The sequence below is a fragment of the Podarcis liolepis genome (genome assembly GCF_965112155.1).
Source record: "Podarcis liolepis genome assembly, chromosome: 5".
NCBI classification, from domain to species: domain Eukaryota; kingdom Metazoa; phylum Chordata; class Lepidosauria; order Squamata; family Lacertidae; genus Podarcis; species Podarcis liolepis.
In genome coordinates this window covers 62,863,049-62,883,174 of record NC_139556.1, presented here as the reverse complement: position 1 = coordinate 62,883,174, position 20,126 = coordinate 62,863,049, and the positions used below count along the sequence as shown (strand labels likewise).

General features: G+C 44.0%; 2 long non-coding RNA genes across 3 annotated transcripts in view; one reads left to right on the top strand and one right to left on the bottom strand.

Annotated features, from left to right (window-relative positions):
• The window catches only part of LOC310708054, a 233,158-nt gene that overhangs the window by 78,382 nt on the left and 134,650 nt on the right, over positions 1-20,126 (top strand). Inside the window, exon 3 of the long non-coding RNA XR_014526831.1 lies at positions 19,732-19,854. This is a non-coding gene — a long non-coding RNA (uncharacterized lncRNA). The remainder of the gene's footprint in view (positions 1-19,731; positions 19,855-20,126) is intronic.
• On the bottom strand, positions 2,318-17,854 carry LOC310708055. Of its 2 annotated transcripts, XR_014526832.1 has the most exons (4): positions 17,328-17,854; positions 15,356-15,437; positions 4,909-4,985; positions 2,318-2,612 (listed from the first exon to the last, which is right to left on the bottom strand). It is a non-coding gene; the product is annotated as an uncharacterized lncRNA (long non-coding RNA). The 2 variants fall into 2 exon arrangements; XR_014526833.1 differs by lacking the exon at positions 2,318-2,612 and having other exon boundaries at positions 4,463-4,985; positions 17,328-17,852.

Here is a 20,126-nt window from a genome sequence, read left to right as displayed (position 1 = left end):
GAGACTCCACCACACTCCTTGGCAGCAAATTCCACTGTCAAACAGCTCTTACTGTCAGGAAGTTCTTCCTAATGTTTAGGTGGAATCTTCTTTCTTGTAGTTTGGATCCATTGCTCCGTGTCCGCTTCTCTGGAGCAGCAGAAAACAACCTTTCTCCCTCCTCTATGTGACATCCTTTTATATATTTGAACATGGCTATCATATCACCCCTTAACCTCCTCTTCTCCAGGCTAAACAAGCTAGATTTGGTATAAGGCAGCTTCCTAAATTCCTATGACCCAATGATCTAGGGTCTATATTTAGAGTGCTGAGGAAGCTACATTTTGGCAGTCCCGAATGCAGTTCAGTTCGAAGACCTGTGTTGGAAGCAGCATGCCACTGAATGCCACTCGCTGGGAATCACAAGTGGGGAGAGAGTTCTTGTGCTCATATCCTGCTTGTGGGCTTCCCTTAGGCGTCTGGCTGGACATTGTGGGAGCAGGATGCTGATGGGACATTGCTTTGACCCGGCTGGACCCTGATGTCCCTATGCAGGAACATATCTCAAAACAGATACGTTAATGCTTTCAAAAACTTCAGATAGTCACCTGAAGAGTATGTGCTTTAACCAACTTTCTTTAGCTCAATGCTTCTTCTTTTTTAAACTCATCTGATGTTTCTATATAGTTTACATTTCACTGAGATATTTTGTTTCTATATGGCCTCATAAAGTACCTCTTCCTCTTAACGGCATCGGAAGAGTTTGTTTTTCATTGGGAATAAAAGTATTAAGTACTAGTAGGTCTCTGATTTTAGGCAGTAATGCAAGCGAACGGGTACTGGAATCCTGCTGGGTTTTGAGAGGACATTGAAATGGCATGTAAAGCGAGAAGCTTTTAAATCACTCCGGTAATCAGAAACGTTCCTAGTCGTTACAGGCTTAAACGCATAAAGGCATAGATTTTCCAGAATGTGGGCTTCTGCATCAGTAAACTCTATGGAAGAGATGATTGGTTAGCAAGGTAGAAAGGAACACTTGCACTATTTGAATATTAATGTAATCTACCCGTGTGAGAAGCCGCACTATCTTCCTGCCAGAGGACTAAATTGCATAGAAGAGACTCCTGCATCAGGCACATAATCCAAAGGAAACCCTAATTTATATGCTAATTAGCCCACATGTTAAGAATTACAGGGTTAATTAAGCATATCATCCCACCCACAATTTTATCAGTGATAGACATGGAGGTGCAGAGCAGAAATCTTGCCATTTGATTGAATTAACTACCTATAGCGATTCTTTAGGGGTCCTTCTTTCAAAGCAAGCCCAGTAAGTTAAATCACGTTTCATTCAAAATAATGTCAGGGCTGCGTAGAAGTTTTTGTGTTAAGAAGGCATGGTGGGGGCAGGGAGTAGGGAGGAAGCAGTTTATACAGTGTCCTACATAGCCTGAACTTTATGTTTAATTAAACTGGGTTGGCTTCAGTTATTGAACATGAAATAGCTGCTAATTGATTGAGAACACAGCCACTGAGGTTCAACAGCTTTGTAATAAATGCATCTCTTATGGCACAGTTGTTAAAGCTAAATATATTTTAATCATCAATTTTGTATTTAATTAGGATCCTGAACCCATCTCATTACATAAAAATTAAATCCTTATTTCAGACTCTTGGAGCCTGACCATATAACTGCACGCTGGGCTTGCAAAAGGGTTGCTGACAAGTCATTTTGTTATGTAGCGCTTGGCCCCTGTGTAAGAAATGTGCTGGAAAGAAATGTGAAAATGATGTGTCTTTATCTAGAAATGGATGCAGCTGCTAGCTTGAGAAGCTGTGTGAAGGCAGGTCTTATTATTGGCATGGCTTCAATGGCTCTGTGATTAAGAAGAAAAGGCCTAACAATTCCTGTTTCATTTAAGGGACTACCCCTGTCAATTTCATAAGGCTCATGAGATGTCATGGAGGGGATGGTCCGACCCAAAGGAGGAGTGGGAAGAGATGAGGAATTGGAGAATCCTTGGGAAGGTCCCAGTGGGATGGGGATGGTGGAATTGGGGCCCCAGGAAGTGTCAGATGCTGAGGGAGGTCTTGATCCCTCCTTAGGGTCTGAAACTCCCGTTTCAAGTAGATTGTCAAAGGAACGTCCCTAGCCTAACCCCTCCTCCTCTCAGTGAGGAGCCGCCTTCTTCTGGCAAACTGGTGCAATGGTGTGAGCAAACCTCACAGAGCTAAGCCACTCAAAGGAGTGCCTGTTTGCTGGCTGAGTCCCAGGACTCTTGCCCCTTGCTCTTCCTAAGGAAGGTGCAAGGTGGGTGTCACTTGTTGGATCAACGCCTCAGCTTCTGTTCCATGGCATAGAACTTAGGTAACTTACATTCATTTCAGTGCAAAGGAAATGTGAAGATAATCTAAATCCCTGTGATCAACTATGTATTATTTGCAGAATTAAAATAACCACCAGCAGCAATGTAAATGAATGTCGTCCTATTCACTTGACTAATTTCTATTCCTGATGGCAAGCAAACACATGAATTGCAGCAATTTCTGCTTCCTCCTCCATTTTTTGCTGGAATTCTCTGACATCCCTAATCACACTACAAGAAGCCAGCTTTATCCCTTGTGTTAGATTCCTGAAAGAGAAATAATGGAATATTTCACATTTTGGCTCTAATCCTCAACATATTTCCTCTGAAGTAAGTCCTGTTGGTTTTGACTGCATTGGCTTTCAAGGAACCATTATTAGGGTTGGAGTCTTATTTCAATTTCCAGAAGATTATTCAATTATAACGTCTATGTATAACTTTCCCAGGCTATTTGTCTGGGAAAGAACATGTCTCCTGCCCTTTCCCCTCGTCTAGGGACACCTCTGATTCCATATTCTCCTTGCAAGTTAGCCACTACTGTCACTTGGTTCCTTGATGGGACAATTGGTTCCTAATCCCCCTTGGTTCCGCTCCTTCCTCCTGGGCCGTGTTCAGAAAGTGGTGTTGGGGGATGAGTGTTCAGACCCCTGGGCTCTCAGACCCCTGGGCTCTCACTTGTGGGGTGCCTCAGGGTTCTGTCCTCTCCCCCATGCTTTTTAACATCTACATGCAGCCGCTGGGAGAGACCATCAGGGGGTTTGGGCTGGGTTTCATCAGTATGCAGATGATACCCAGCTCTACCTCTCTTTCAAATCAGAACCAGTGAAGGTGGTGAAGGTCCTGGATGAGTGTCTGGAGGCGGTTAGAGGATGGATGGCAGCTAAGAGATTGAGGTTGAATCCTGACAAGACAGAAGTACTGTTTTTGGGGGGACAGGAGGCAGGAGGTGTGGAGGACTCCCTGATCCTGAATGGGGTAACTGTGCCCCTGAAGGACCAGGTGTGCAGCCTGGGAGTCATTTTGGACTCACAGCTGTCCATGGAGGCGCAGGTCAATTCTGCATCCAGGGCAGCTGTTTACCAGCTCCATCTGGTACGCAGGCTGAGACCCTATCTGCCTGCGGACTGTCTCGCCAGAGTGGTGCATGCTCTAGTTATCTCTCGCTTGGACTACTGCAATGCACTCTACATGGGGCTACCTTTGAAGGTGACCCGGAAACTACAACTAATCCAGAATGCACCAGGTAGACTGGTGACTGGAAGCAGCTGCCAAGACCACATAACACTGGTCTTGAAAGACCTACATTGGCTCCCAGTACGTTTCTGGGCACAATTCAAAGTGTTGGTGCTGACCTTTAAAACCCTAAACAGCCTAGGCCCAGTATACCTGAAGGAGCGTCTCCACCCCCATCATTCTGCCTGGACACTGAGGTCTGGCTCCAAGGGCCTTCTGGCGGTTCCCTTGCTGTGAGAAGCCAAGTTACAGGGAACCAGGCAGAGGGCCTTCTTGGTAGTGTGACCCGCCCTGTGGAACGCCCTCCCACCAGATGTCAAAGAGAAAAACAATTACCAGACTTTTAGAAGGCATCTGAAGGCAGCCCTGTTTAGGGAAGCACTATTGTATTTTAATATTTTGTTGGAAGCTGCCCAGAGTGGCTGGGGAAACCCAGACAGATGGGTGGGGTACAAATAAATAAAATAATAATAATAATAATAATAATAATAATAATAATAATAATAATAATAATAAATAATTTTGCACGCACACCACCCAAACCTTCTTGGCCTCTCAGCTGGGTTCTAAACCTTCAGGAGGGAATCTGCTGGCATGGAGGTGGATGCAATTGATCAATATGTATCTATTGTTTGATCTTTCTATATACATTCCGTTTTGTCTTTCAAGGAGGGGTTCTAATCTGGAATCAGCAAACAGTTCCTGCATTTCTTCCCCATTCCCCTCCTAGCTCTTTTCCAACTTCCTGTACAGGCTTTTCTGTCTGGTGTGATTAACCATCTAGTACTGAGATTAGGGTACAATATCTCTGTGACATTAATCACTGCATGGCATATGCAAATAGGCACAGTCATGTGAATTATATTTACATTTCTCCTCAGGAAGAAGAACTGAATCTATTCAGGCATCTACTCAGCCTTTATTGGCCTGAAGCAGAATCAAACCAGAACTGCAGTCACAGCTGTACCTGAACTGGAACCAAACTAATAATCTGTAATGATTTGATTCGCTGCCCAGAAACCCTTGTACCAGAAGATGCATCCCTGTAGCCCAGCCTTTGCCAAGCTGGTGCCCTCCAGGTATTTTGGATGTTTAAGAGTTATAGTCCATGACAGTTGGAAGGTGCCAGGTTAACAAAAGCTGCTGTGACCCTTAACCAAGAGAGCTGCCACCTATGACAAAAAGTTCAAGGCCATTTCATAAAAGGCCTACACAACATTCACCAGACACTTGGATATTTCCTGTAGAATACGTTTACTTTCTAACAGTGCGTTCCTAACCATTTCCGTTCAGAAGTAAATCCCACTGAGTTCACCCTGGTGTTACTCACAGGTAACTGGGGTTGCAGCCTTAGTTGCCATCCTTCCTGCCAGTGCAGTCAAGGTGGTCCTCCATTGTTAATAATGGCTTCCAGTTGAAGAGTTGTGATAGATATAAAGAAAAAGGAGTGGGCATAGAAGGGAAGGGAAGAGGAGCGCAAACAAATTCAGATACCAACTGATATCTTACATAATCAAACATGAAAGCCGAGCAGCTTATGTTACATTGCAGCTCGGCTGGCCAGTGGAGAAGAAAACAGAAAACAGAAATAAATGCTCATGAGATGTGCCTGAGCGTACATTTCAGCCTTTCCTTCTGATTATGCCACATGAGAATTAATTTAAGACGGAATTATACTCTTTTGATCTTTGTGCTAATTTGTTTGGTGCATGATCAACTGCTTCTATAAGCAGGCGAGTGGGAACACATGAGAAGGATCAGAGGATAGGAGGGTAACAGCAGCAGACTGTAAGGTCAGCTTTGGAACATTTGCTGCTTCTGTCTGAACGGGCTCCTGCTGTGGCGTATCCCGCCAACAGCTAGAGAGTACCCTTCTGCCATTACGTGGAGGGAAATAGGAACTATCATTTTTTATCAAGTGCATGAGACACACCCATAACATAATGCTAACCAGAAACCTAGCTAAACATTTGGAAAACGTTATTGTCAAAATCACAAAGGTTACTGAATTTTGGGGAAAGCAAATTTGAAGATATTGGACAAAATATTGAAGGAGATTCCAAAGCTATTTTTGTTAACAATGGCGCAATTTCTCAAATAAGGATCCATATGTCAAAATAAGCATGTTTTCCTGCAGCACGAGCTGCCTTCAGATGATCAGTCTGAATGCACAAAGGGGGCACACAGGAATTTGTAGGGCAAGCCCCCTTTCCCTTAATAGTACTGCATATACTGGACATGGTCCCTGCCTGATGTGTGCTTGGAGTGGCTGCCTTACTCGGGTTGGGTCTCCAACACAGGATGGGAACCCTGATTGACTAGCGCTTCCATCTGTGTTGGAAATCCTATGTGCAAATGAGCCACTCGCCTTCTGACTCATGCTGACCACTCACTGGTCAGAGAGCACACCTGTCATTTAGGGACATTGAGGTGCAGTGTTTTAATGTCTGCTCATTTATGCTTGCCCTTTTGCACATTCAAACTGAGCATCTGAAGAGGACTAGAGCTAAAGGTTTATTGTTTCAGACAACATATACCAGGCATAGGCAAACTCGGCCCTCCAAATGTTTTGAAACTACAACCCCATCATTCCTAGCTAACAGGACGAGTGGTCAGGGATGATGGGAATTGTAGTCTCAAAACATCTGGAGGGCCGAGTTTGCCTATGCCTGACATATACCATATTCGCCTAAATATAAGCCTCACCTTTCCCCCAAATTCTGACTGCGAAAAGTTAAAGTGCAGCTTATATTTGCGACCTTACGGTATGCAGCCCAGGAGCACAGGGCAAACAGCACCAGGAGTGCAATGAAGCGCCCTGTGCGTAGTCTCTTGTCCTCTCCCCCAAGTCTAGGAAGGGGAAAGGCCGCCAGCAATGCAGCGTGGCTCCCCCCCCCCCAACTGCCCAGTATGCAGCCAGGAGCAACAAGGATATATTCAGGTATTTTTTTCTTTTTTCCCTCCCCCCCTCTCCAATTTTAAAGGTGCGGCTTATATTCAGGCCAATATGGTACTACCCAAACATTAACACATACCCTCTGACGTTTCTCAGATGAGAATAGGGACCTTTCTCACCCTCACAACTAAGCCTCCTCAACCCCCCCCCCATTTTTTGCTCCCCACCCCCATAGAACATTTCCTAGCCAAAGAAAGGCAAGTGTTGCCACTGCTGTACCAATGGGACACAGCACACACACCCTCCACAATCCTGAGAAAACCCCTTAATTCTGATTATTTTATTCTTTGGTAGATTTATAAAAAGAAAAGCACACACCGATAAATTTTAGAAAGGGGCAATATTAGATGTGTACACAAAGCTTAAAAAAACAACAACCAAGACTCCTTGCGCTCCTTAGGCTCCCCATTTCTTTCCGCCCAGAACTGCCTTGCCCTCTACCTGCCCCGGAGAGCCAGTGCTGGGCCTCAGTGGCAGCAACCTCTCCTCCTCCTCTCCCGTTCTCCAGCAGCCGCTACAATGGAGAGGCCATGGAGCTCAAACGGGATGCTCCCGCACAGCCACCGCTGCTCAGGGCAAGTGCTGGCTCACCCTCTTCCCCGAGCTCAGTGGCGGCAGTGCTAGCAAGGAAAACAGCGACATGCCAGGATCAAATCAGAAGCCGGGATGGCTTTCATAATTCCAGGACCGTCCTTGGAAAATTGGGACACTTGGCGCGTATGTTAACGTTTTTTTAGAAGTTCAAAAGGATGAGCTCTCATCGAAATCCTTAGTGTTTCAATCGGTTTGTGTCTCATTCAGATGAAGTTGTAGCAGTTAAATAGGAAGGCTTGCTGATGTACGCATGAGATACACTTTCAATTTATGCTGATTACTGGAACGTATAGACCTAAACTGCATGTTGCACACAGATGTGCTTAATAAAACCCTGCCAGCTGCTGCTTTTAGTCAAGACAACTGAGAAAGGAGTTTTGTAGTAGTGAAGTGCTGATGATTTCATGGAGAGTAAGGCTGTTGATGGTTTCCAGCCTAAGGTTACCAGATGTCCCCGTTTCCCGGGGATGGTCCCTGTATTTACAAATCAGTCCCCATGATAAAATCCATCTATTTAGTAGGAAGTTGAAAAGTGTCCCCGGATTCATTGAAAAAATCTGGTAACCTTATTCTAGCCAATATGGGCCGGCTCTGCCTCCTCAATCAGAGGCAGCAGTGTTTTTGGATACCGGTTGCTCGAAACAGCAGGAGGGGAGAGGGCTCTTGTGTGGGGGTCCTGCTTGCAGATTTCCCACAGCCATCCAATTGGCCAGTGTGAGAATAGCATGCTGGACTACATGGCCCATTGGCCTGATCCAGCAGGCTCTTATGTTCTTACAAGGATGGGCCTTCCTCTTCCCCCTGCCTTTCTGTTGCAATGTCCTTTTACAGAGCTTCTCCCTGCACCCACTCCATGCTGATTGTTTCAGATCTCTGCTCATCGGATGGATTTTGTTCGTTTAGTTACCATTACGTTTATATTAGAATCAAGTCATTGGAAACAGTGAAACCTCTCCCCCCCCCCTCAGGGAACTCCAGGTGGTATACAGATTGCTCTTCCTCCCCATTTTATCGTCACAACAACCCTGTGTAGTAGGTTAGGCTGAAACAGAAAGTGACTGGGCTGTGGTCACCTACTGTGCTTTATGGTTGAGTTGGGATTATGTTGAATCATACTCTGCAGAGGAGAGGGCTGGGGTCAAGTTGTAGTGGGAATGTGACAGTCAGGAAAAGGTCAGGGCCCTGATGAGGTTGGAAATTGCCCCAACCCTGGTCATCAGATAGTTTGCCCAGCAGGAAGGAGGTGATAAGCCAGGCTTCCTCAACCTCGGCCCTCCAGATGTTTTTGGCCTACAATTCCCATGATCCCTAGCTAGCAGGACCAGTGGTCAGGGATGATGGGAATTGTAGTCTCAAAACATCTGGAGGGCCGAGGTTGAGGAAGCCTGTATAAACCCCCTCCTCTACTGGTCTACATACTTTCATACACATACATACACACCCACACACCCCTCCCTCTCTCTCTCAATCCATTTCGGTTAAAAAGAACCCAGATTAAGGAAGGAAGGATGATGTGAACTGATTGTAAACACTGCAAAATAATGTGATAAATACTTGTGAGCACTAAAGGGTAGATGGAAGGTTACTGCCGGAGATTTAGCCTGCTGCTTTCTGAATCTGCTGTTGCCTTAAGGTGTGGTTCCCTTATCTCTAAACTCCACCATGCTTTTAACATCCAATGGATACAGGTTTTCAAGTCAGTATTTTTCTCTTGTATTATTAACTCTTCAGTAGCAAGTGAGTTTGTCATGTGTGAGAGTTATGGGGTGATGAGAAGCAGATTTTGGAGGTATCTATTCCTTAGTAATGTACTGGTCACCTTGGAACAGATGGTTTCTCTTCTGCGGTTCTCCTCAGACGTGTATTTGGCTGATCTTTATGAGTACCCAAAGGATCATCCCAACCTTTAAATGTTTTTATATCCTCTCCCACCCTAACCCCCCTCCATCATAATCCTAAATGTAGCGCAACCTCCTGGCTTATAAAACAAAAAGACCTCATCAAGACAGGGGTGAGCAGAAGGTAGATCAGAATCTACTGGAATGTCTCTGACTGATTTGCAGTAGATCACCTGAGATTTCTGGCTCACCAGTTGTTTATCGATTGCAAACACCTACTCCCCCCCTCCCACCCACCCCAACATTAGGATGCTGAAATGAAGAAAGCATTGGGAATAATCAGGAAAATGGTTAAGAACGTTCGCAGATAATTATGCAAAGTGACCTTTTTTCTAGAGGGGTTAGGAAAAGAAAAAATATCAACAATTTTCTCTGAAATGTTATGAGAAATTTGGTCTCAGCTCTAAATGGAAATGTTTTCAGGCCTTTACAGTTCCCCAGTACCCCAATACCCCTAAGAGATTAGACCATGTTATTATCAAAATATAGAACTGCACTCATCTTAATTATAGCGTACAGAAGGAACCATGGTGCATAATGCCAAGAGGGCATATTGTTTTTACAATCAAGGTTGTTACAAAAGCAGCTAAATTGGTCTCTCTCCCCCACCCTGCCTTCAAGCAGCGATACAAGGTGTTTTTAGCCAGGGAAATCACACGAATCTGCAACTCCATATTTTCTTAAACTTGAACAAAACCTGACCTACCCCCCCCCCCAGTTGACCGGGAGGTCTTGTGCAACAAACCTGTTTTGAAATGCCCTGGAAAGTGTGGGATGGAACATTGTCTAATGTTAGGGCACCAGCCAATAATCAATCACATGGAGTAAGTGACGTTAACTCTTTATTTGAAGAAATAAGGAAGACCTCCTCAGGGGTGTCAGGCCTAATGAGTACGGCAACTCTTCTTGTGGGTCTTGTCCTTATGAGGCAGTGGCGGAGGCTGAAAGTCCCCGCCTTCCCACAGCAGCCTAAATCTCCTACTCCCACAGGTCCTTCCCACGCAATCTGATACTCCACCAACATGCCTGTCTCTGCACCTCTCTCTTCATACCTCTACAGGTCCTGGGAGCCTAGAGTGGAAGAAGGCTTGTTGCAGCAGAAAGAGGAGACTCTCTGGCTTCTTCATCAGCCTGACTCCTGCTTCAGATTCTGATTTTGGACTTCACTGTGCCACATATTCTCGCAGCTCACTAAACCTTGTTACCTCTTCAGCTTCCAACACCTCCTCCTCCCAAGCTTCTCCCTCTGACCACTCATCATTGTCCCACCACCAATTCCCAGGCTCTGAACCATCTTCCCTTGGGGGTTCCCTAGCTAGTGCCTCCCACTATTCCTGTGTCCAGCCAGTCCATGACATCTAATCTCTCTGTAAACACACCAGGATGAATGTTTAGTAGACAGATCTTGTACATGAGCTGGAGGTGGGGGTTGCACCAGGTAGTCATGCATGCCCATTACAGATCCTCCAACTGTCCCTATTTTCCAGGGCCATCCCTAGTTTAGAGAAGCCGTCCCGGTTTCTGATTTGATCCTGGAATGTCCCGTTTCCCCTTAGGATACCCCTATTTTCATTGGAGAAATATTGGAGGGTATGGAATTATCTGACTCCCGAGCCATCTGAAGGCAATCCTCTATAGGGAAGGTTTTTAAAAAATGTTTAATGTTTTATTATGTTTTTACATATGTTGAAAGCTGCCCGGAGTGGCTTGGGAATCCCAGGAAGATGTGTCGGGTATAATGGTAAAATTATCATGATGGAATGGGACGTCCCTATGTTCATTGGAGAAATGTTGGAGGGTATGCCATTAGCTACTCACCCTGGGATCTGTGTGTATAGCTGTTTGTGTGAAAGTTGTCCTCTCTGCAGGCCCTGTGCTGGATACAGGGGTGCCAGGTGGAATGGCTGCTCAACATGACAACAGAGCCCTGGGACTTCTTGGCACAGCCCTGCTCTCCTGTTGCTTTTACTCATAATGCCCAAGTACATAAGAACAAGAAAAACCCTGCTGGAGCAGGCCAAAGACCCATATCATTCAGCATCCTGTTTTCACGGTGTCCAACCAGAAACAGGCCTATGGGAAGCCCATCAAGCACAGCACTGTTGTCACAGTGGGCAAGCAGATGATGTCTATGGGAAGCCTGTAAGCAGGACCTGGGTGCAACAACCTTCTCCCTACTTGTGAGTCCCTGCAACTGGTATTCAGAGGAATACTGTCTCCAGCAGTGGAGGCATAACATGTATTGAGGTAGAACATATACAGGGAGAATTTGTTACCCATTCGGTTTGTCTCGGCTTCTTTACTGCGCCCTCTTCAAGCATGGAAGAAACTTCCAAGCAGTGCAAAAGCTTCTCTTCTGACAAGTTTAAAATAAATCCCACCATTGTGTCTGTGCAGCTAAAACTCCCATTTTCAAGCTGCATCCCCCTTTTTTACACCCAGAATGTTGTCAAGTCTCTGGTACAACTGCGAACAAATCAGGCTACTAAAAACCTCTTGTTGTGACATCATATACATAAAAAGGGTATTCCCACGAGGGCAATGCTGTTTATGAATGAGGCCTGAGAATTCAACTCTTCCCATAGCTTTAACTCAATTTTTAATGGTGACTCGTAGCTATCTAGAGATAACGGCTTGGCTTTCATAGAGAAGTTTTCACAGATACATTAATCAGGCTTTGGATTTTCCAGCATCTACTAAAACCTTTATTGCTACTTAGTCACACATTCACCCAGCCAACACTCGCCGCCAGTTGAAGCCAAACTTCACTCATCATTGTCTGTGATTTAGCTAACATCTTCTACAGCTATGTACTAAATGTAAGTTCAGCAGCACTTAGATTTTGCGATGCATTAAATCTAATTTTTCAAGTAATTAATTTGTTAGGTAGCTTAATGAAACCCAGACGCTATAACTGCGACGTGATTTCAGACATCATTTAAAAAGGTGAAAGACTCATGGGTATCATACTGGCCCATGGCAGACATACCACTGGCTCCCTGGGAAACCATGGTTTGCAAACTGGGAGCCAGCCTTTTCTTAATCTCTGGGGTGTTCTCCCTCCTTTCTGAGCATTAAACATGGTTTCACATTACACTTGCACCCAAACAAGCCATGGTTAGCACAAACCAAGTGCGCCGTGACCATGGTTTGCAAACACTTTGAAGACCGTGCTTACCATCTGTGGTTTTTGAGGGGATTATTGTTTGTCAGTTATGATTTGCATTAGTACACATAAAATGCAAACCATGGTTAATCTGAGAAAGGGAAAGAAGGGGAATTACTTCCTGTGTCTGAGTGGGCTAAGAAGGGAGTACCCAACCTCTTTGGGAGAAAAGATATCTCATGTGGCAGTTGCTGCCAGAGCAAGTGTAGTATTTTTGCCTATTCTTATTGAAACAAAGTCTGCTATTGAGGCAGTTAGGTGCTGGGTTGCTGCACAGCAATAGAAGCAGATTTCTCCTTAAAACTATGGGTCAGTGAAAGGGGTAAAGCAAGTGCTTGAAGGGTTTTCCTTGTGTCACTTTATGTATGTGTTGATTGGCCTCTGGGGGAAGGAAATGTGTTGATTGGCCTCTGGGGAAAGGAAATCCAATCTCTTAATCTGCAATTCTGACAACAAAAGTGGAACAGGAATACATACACTGGATAATATATTAATTGGCCCCCCTTTTTTAGACCTACATGCCTAGGGCTGGCAGCTAGGAGTCTACTGTACTATAAAATGGCACTGGGTTGGCTCTCCTGTTACACCTTTTTATGAAGTGGGGCTCCACTGTTCTCCAAATGTATGGCCAAACTAGTTATGTATCGCAGAGTTTGTTACACACAGGCTGTATACACACTGTACATTTAAAGCACATTTGAAGTGCATCCCCCCCAAAGAATTATGGATACTATAGTTTCTTAAGGGTTGCTAGGAACTGTAATTTTGTGAGGGGTAAACTACAGTATCCAGTATTCTCTGAGGAGAAGAATGTGGTTTAATGAAAAGTTGTATACACATAGTTGCTCCATTCACATATAACGTAGAGGAACGGAGGTCTACTTTTTACACAAAATATGAGCCCAGAGAAGAGGGGCTTGAAATCTTCCCCCTTTCCCTGTGTTACCTTGTGCTCTTCATAGCTCTGAAGCACTTAGCCCTCAAAAGTGAACCAAGCATGGGGGGGGGGTGTCACTTAAAAACAACAACAACAATTTATTATTATATTTATGTCTCATTTCTACTGCCACCGGGGCTCTAGATGGTGTACATCATTGTTCCTATCCCTATCTAATCCTCACAATAACCCTGTGAGATAAGTTAGGCTGAGAGACCATGAAGGCCCCAAGGTGAGCATCCTGAGCAGGAATTTGAACCCTGGTCTCCCAGGTCCTAGACCTTCGATCTAACCACTTCACTGCTATGCAGTGTTGTGTAGTGCTAGGTAGGGTGGGGTGGGTTGTGAACAATTTTTCTTCTCCTCTGTAACAAACTCTGTTTAGTATAGCCCAGCTGTAATCTTTCTGGGTCCACCAGCTTTACAGTGGTACCTCAGGTTACATATGCTTCAGGTTAAGAACAGCGGGAGGCCCCAGTAGCTAAAGTGGTGCTTCAGGTTAAGAACAGTTTCAGGTTAAGAATGGACCTCCGGAACAAATTAAGTACTTAACCCGAGGTACCACTGTATAGGTGTTTGTGAACAAGACAAACTGCATGTTCAACATACCTCTGTGATTGCCCTGTAAGGTAAAGGGTAAAGGGGACCCCTGACCATTAGGTCCAGTCGTAGCCGACTCTGGGGTTGTGGCACTCATCTCGCTTTATTGGCCGAGGGAGCCGGCGTACAGCTTCCGGGTCATGTGGCCAGCATGACTAAGCTACTTCTGGCGAACCAGAGCAGCACACGGAAACACCGTTTACCTTTCCGCTGGAGCGGTACCTATTTATCTACTTGCAATTTTGACGTGCTTTTGAACTGCTAGGTTGGCAGGAGCAGGGACTGAGCAACGGGAGCTCACCCTGTTGCGGGGATTTGAACCCCCGACCTTCTGATCTGCAAGTCCTAGGCTCTCTGGTTTAACCCACAGCGCCACCTGCATCCCTGTAGTTTGACCCAAAGAAAGCCTGTGGTGGTGAAAACAGAACTCTTGCCAGACCAACAGTTTGAAACTCACTTGGTAACTTAATAGGAGGAGGTGTTTTGATCATTAGCTGCTACTGCTGTGCAACGTAGCCAGATAGGGCTTCCATTAATCACACGTGAAGTCATCCCTGGCAAACTTCCAGCAGGGGATGGGGGCTTGCTCAAAACTAGTAATGAAAGAGCCAGATTCTTATGGGATAGCAAAAATAGGCTGATGGTTTTGCAGCATCACTAGCATAAAAGAAACTGATCCTTTTGAGACATGCAAGAAACATGGATTTTGTTAACAGATAAAGGGATTTGTCAAACAGACAGAAGTGTACCTACCTATTGGCTCCTTTCGTTTCTGTTCAATTGTTAGGTGGATTTTCACTATCCATCAAGTGCTTTTCTTCTTACTAACCTTGATTATTTTTAGTCCAACTACATCCCATGCAGTTTATTTCTGATTTAAAGCCTGTCCATTCCAACTCTGGGTCAATGGTTTCTCGACTGTCTTTGGTTAACAATGGAATTCCAGCTAGCCAGCCAAAATGAAAGCAATGACTTCAGGGACTGGCTCCACTTTCAAAGTGAAGCGCTGAGATAGGAATGTATGTCAGAGATAAGGAACTAAATGGAAACAATTAACATTGGCGTGAAAACGGATGTATGGAAGCAATTACCAAATGAATTGCAAAGAGATCTGTAGGACTCCAGACAGACAGGACTGTGTGTGCTCCTTGTGTCTGTAAGATTTGCCTTGCAAGCAAGGAATCCAGCATCTGAGGTCCTGAGAATCTGTTTTTATACTGTCAGAGACATGTGCTTTGCAAAAATGTGTATATCAGGGGAAATTCCATGCAAAAAAAGGGTTTACTGGGAAGAATTTGCACTGTAATGCTGAAGAATTTTCATATGGCAAACCGATGGGGAAATGTGAATAGCTGAACTGAAGACTGGAAAAATGAAAAACCAAGAGAAGCTAACACTGTCCTATTTGCACACCCTTACCTGCAGGTTTAAAAAAAGGCTAGTTCCACAGGATACATTTGTTAGCTCCATTTAGCTTGGATAGTCTGTAGAACAAACATTGCTAGCAGTTGGAACAGAGGACATTAAGAGTGCATTTACTTACTTTTTCTTTATAAGAAAAGTGAAAAATCAATATGCCATTCCTGGCATTTTAAACTCTTTCTAAGTGACCTTTTGTGACCTCACCTGCTTTTCCTTTCTTCCCAGAAGGCACCACTTCTCAAAAACATCTGCTTAGACCCCAAGGCTATTTTCTTCTACTCTTCAACTAGAAAGAAGGGCGGAAAAAGCAAACAGAGGAAGCAATTTTAATATAGATGCAATATGTTACTAAGGACTGCATCAGAATTTTCTCCTTCTGGAGGAGTGAGTCAGGAACAGCCTTGGAAAAGCCTGCCAATAGGCACACTTAAACAAGTAATGTTTTTGGCCTTAATGAATACATTAGAATAAACAAGGGAAGATGTTCAATAACAAGAAGGGAACGCTTGTGCTGCTCTGAATAAGGCTGCCACCAGCCATGACAAGGATTTTATTTGTATTTATCCATTTATTAAAAAGAAAATTAGTAGATGGCCTATCTGTACAAATATCCAAGTGGTGAACAAAATGTAGAAATACAAAACAGTTACATTAAACCATCATAGGTAAAGGTAAAGGTAAAGTGACCCTTCATCATTAGGTCCAGTCGTGGCCAACTCCGGGGTTGCGGCGCTCATCTCTCTTTATTGGCTGAGGGAGCCAGTGTACAGCTTCTGGGTCATGTGGCCAGCATGACTAAGCCACTTCTGGCGAACCAGAGCAGCGCACGGAGATGCCGTTTACTTTCCTGCCGGAGTGGTACCTATTTATCTACTTGCACTTTGACGTGCTTTCGAACTGCTAGGTTGGCAGGAGCTGGGACCGAGCAATGGGAGCTCACCCTGTCACGGGGATTCGAACCGCCGACCTTCTGATCGGCAAGTCCTAGGCTCTGCGGTTTAACCTACAGCACCACTCGCTTCCATCATAAAACATTACTAAACAACAAGTAAGATTGCATCCTATAACAGGGAGTGGTGGAGCTACCCTCCTAAAACTGACACTGCTGCTTTGTACCTGGGACAGTGTAGCAGAGGGGCAGAATGGCAGCAAGGTCAGGGCTGTGCGGGTGTGCTGGCAGGACCAATCCAACCCTCCCACCAGTGCTCTAATGGAGCCCCAACCTTACTGTCAATCTGCCCTGTCCAGTTATATAGCAGTGATGCTGGGGTTGGGAGGAAAGCTGCGCAGTACTGCCACACTGCATCAGTCACTCCTGTGTTTAACAGTGTGAGCCACAGGCAAAACTAATAACAGTTCAGTTGACAAAAGTCTAATGAAATAGAAAAGTCTTCAGTAGGTTTCTAAAAGAGAAAATAAAAGGCAGTTGTCTTGTCCTTGGATCCAAGTTCCACTAAGCTGCTGCAATCACATTGAAGACCTTATCGTAGGGAGCGGCAAATATGGCAGTTAAAGTTTCTTTCAGTTTTTCATTTGTGCAGTCCTTAAAGTCTCCACATTTCTTCATAAGTTTGTCGTCATCATCATCATTTTATAAAACATGCTCATAAAAATAATCAGCATTTTACTGCAATTTTTTTCTGATAGACAGTTTTTGTGTGTGTACAATTGTGCCTGAAAGACACATTTTTGCAAGCAATATCCTCATAATACATTTAATACTGTATTTTCATTAATATATTCATTTTATGCACATTCTCTCCTAATATATACATTTTTGTCCACATTTATTTAGTTGGAGACCTGCATTACAAAATTTGAGAACTGCAAAATTTGAAAAGTAGATGGGTTGTAATTCACATATTTTGTTGGAAAATGCGAATTACGTAGAGGGAAAAGGAAATGCAAGGGCCCCTATTTTTCACCTGAAATTGAAATTTCATGCTTCCCCCACTTTCCCTGAAAAAAGTGCAAGCTCTAAGTGGATTTGGAATATGTTTAGGCTCATAGGTCCAGTTGCGGGCAAGGTAGACTTGATCCAGTCAAATCCCTCTGCAGCCACTTAACTAACTAGGTGACCCTGAGCCAGTTAATGTCTACCTATCCTAGTGTAGTTTTTGTATTATGGTGAAAGGAAAAATATGTTTAAAGGAAAATGCCACCCATCTATTCTCACATTTGGATGTTGCCCTTCTTCCTCAGAGCTTGTGACGTTACCATATATGAGAGAGTGCTGGAGGGGAAATAGTTAAATAGGTTGCACAGACAGGACCCAGGGGGGTGGAGTCAGTGGGTCTATAGTTCTGGGAGGAGTTCTGAGTTAGTTTGTTGGGAGTTGTGGGTGGGTGGGTGGTTGGTTGGTTTGGGTGGGTTGGCTGGTTGGGAAAGGCAGTTGGTAATAGAGAGACAGTTAGGGCAGTTGGTCCTTGAGTGTGGGGAAGATAGCAGAGATAGAGAGAGGAACATAAGACTAAGAAAGTAAAGAGGAACACTGTTTGGAATGCTGTAATAGTTTTGTTTTAAGTCTGAAATAAAATACACTCTTCTTTATGAATTGAAAAGCTGACTGAGACTGAAGTGATTTTACCAGGGAGGACCTGGTTGGTGGCAGCGGATTAGTGGTGTACGGGTCAATAGTCCGTGAGACGACCGGGGGCTCCATACAAACGCCACAGAGCTGTTGGTGGCAAGGGGAAAAAATACGTATAAAGGAGAATTAACTGGATGCCAAGATCCAGGTTTGGGGCAAATACTCTTTGGTGAGAGAACCCCAGCAGAAATTTAAAATCATAAAATATGTAGCAAAGTAGAGCATGGAAATACATACTGTTAGATCTTTAAATTGTACTTCCCTTAGCATAGAAAAAGAACACCTGTTTGGTAAGTTAAAAATGGTTTTCTTCGTGTGCTTGTCCATACAGCATTCAGAAAAGACAAGCAATAAGATTTAGATTCCAAAGTAGCGAGTTTCTAAATTATTTGCATAGAAACACAAAAATGGCTTGCTTATACCATGTGGTCTAAGCTTGGAACATCGAGCTTAGACCTCCTTCCTGGAAGGGTTCTCATGGTGCAAAAAGGCTTCATAACCCTTCCTCCTAAGGTGAAGGGGGGTGACCTAGCTAAGCCTGGCAGGACAGCTAACTCTATGGTCTTAACCCCTTCATACATTAATTAGAGATAAACATGTTGGCTATATGAGGCTGATTATCCCATACCCACCTCAGAGTTTTTACACTGATAAAATGGGGTAATAATTTTGGTGTTCTTTTAGCTAATTGGAAGAAGGAAAATATAGACATGTGTGCACACACACACATCTCTCTGTCAGACAAACAGAGCATACCAGAATGAACTATTGCAGCCTGAATCCTGCGATAGTCCTACTTTAGAATATGTGGTTTGAGGGCAGAAACCTAAATGTTTTAGCAGGATTCAAATAGGATGAGATACTTCTGTGGATAATTAAGACATTTATGATTATAGCAGTGTGGTTAAAACCACACATTTTTCATCGCCTAAACCTTCCTGTAAGGGATTCTAGAAATTTCCCTTTCTGTAGGTGAGTCCAGAAATGTCTTCTAGGGGGAAACTGAATTTCCCTGAAGTTTTTGATATTGGCTGTTCTCCAAGACATTGACTAATGACTTGAGCTGGGCTGGCTGCTATTGATGTCTCAGTAGGCAGCTACAATATGAGATAGCCATTCTTTGATGTTGTTTTGCTGCCATACCTATAAGTCATTTCTAACGGAAATGTTTACAAGGTCCAAATTAAGTAATATTTGCTTTCCCCAGTAGGGAGGTAATTGACTTACTGATTTCTTAGTGAAATAAGCATGCATTTTTTGTGGTTTCCATATCATGTTGTAGGAAGTGTGGATCCAGTAGTCCATGAGAAACAGTCACCTTCTTGGTGTCCTTTCTCTCTTTTACATCAGACTCAAACAGCTGCTACATTTCCAGATGTTCTTATCACTACAGAATAGGGATCACTAATTATTCTGATGGTACAAAATACACTTACTCTGATTGTATGAGCATTTCATTATTTCCAAGAAAGTAAAAAAGGGACAAGAGATGCTTCAGAATAAGGAATCTTTCATTAGAGAGTAAAATAGAAGAATGAAATATATGCTGGAGTGTGAGCAAAACATTTAAGCATATGGGGAAAATGTTTGTCTTTTGGGATTGCTTTTCTAAAGTGAACCTGGCATCTTGAAGCAGATTCTAAACTGAGACTTTTGAGAAACTGGGCAAGATGGTTTCAAGTGAGTTCATTTCTTTTTCAAACTTCAGTGTGATTGGAGCTATCCCATTTATTGTGTGCTGCTAGCTATCCTTCTCACTTTATAAGTCTAAGCAATTGTCACTATATCCATGATAAGCTAAGGGCCTGTCAGCATGATGGGCGATGAGTGTCATCAAACCTTCCCATTGAAGGTCCGGACTCCCTCCTCCTTTTTGGAGCAGAGCTACACATTACCATCAACTTTCTTTTATAGCAGAAAACCACCACAGCTGACATTTGATTGAGTGGTGTATATAAGGATATAAGTCACTGAATCTTCTCCCTCATAGTTTGTAGAGATCAAGAGGGGGGCATGTTGAGAAGCCCACTGATTCTTGGCTTAGCCTGAAGGCATCTGCAGCTGCTTTATTCTAAGAAGGAAAGTCCACAGGAAAATAACCATGGAACTACAGGTAATATGTAGTTCTGGCTTTGCTTTTTCCACCTCTGCTTCATCTGCTTATCCAGTCTTTCTAGATCTAGATGACTTGCTCTGATGTTCCGGCTGTGTGGACATGACCTGATTCTGATATGAGGGGGCCTCAGCAAAGTGCCCACTGGTGTGTCCTGTCCTATGTCCAGGAACCTCATTTCCAAATTTCCAGGTGGGTGGAGCTTTCCATTGTCAACCACTTGATGTCATTATGGCACCAGATGATGACATTGAAGGTGCTCACTGTCTGTG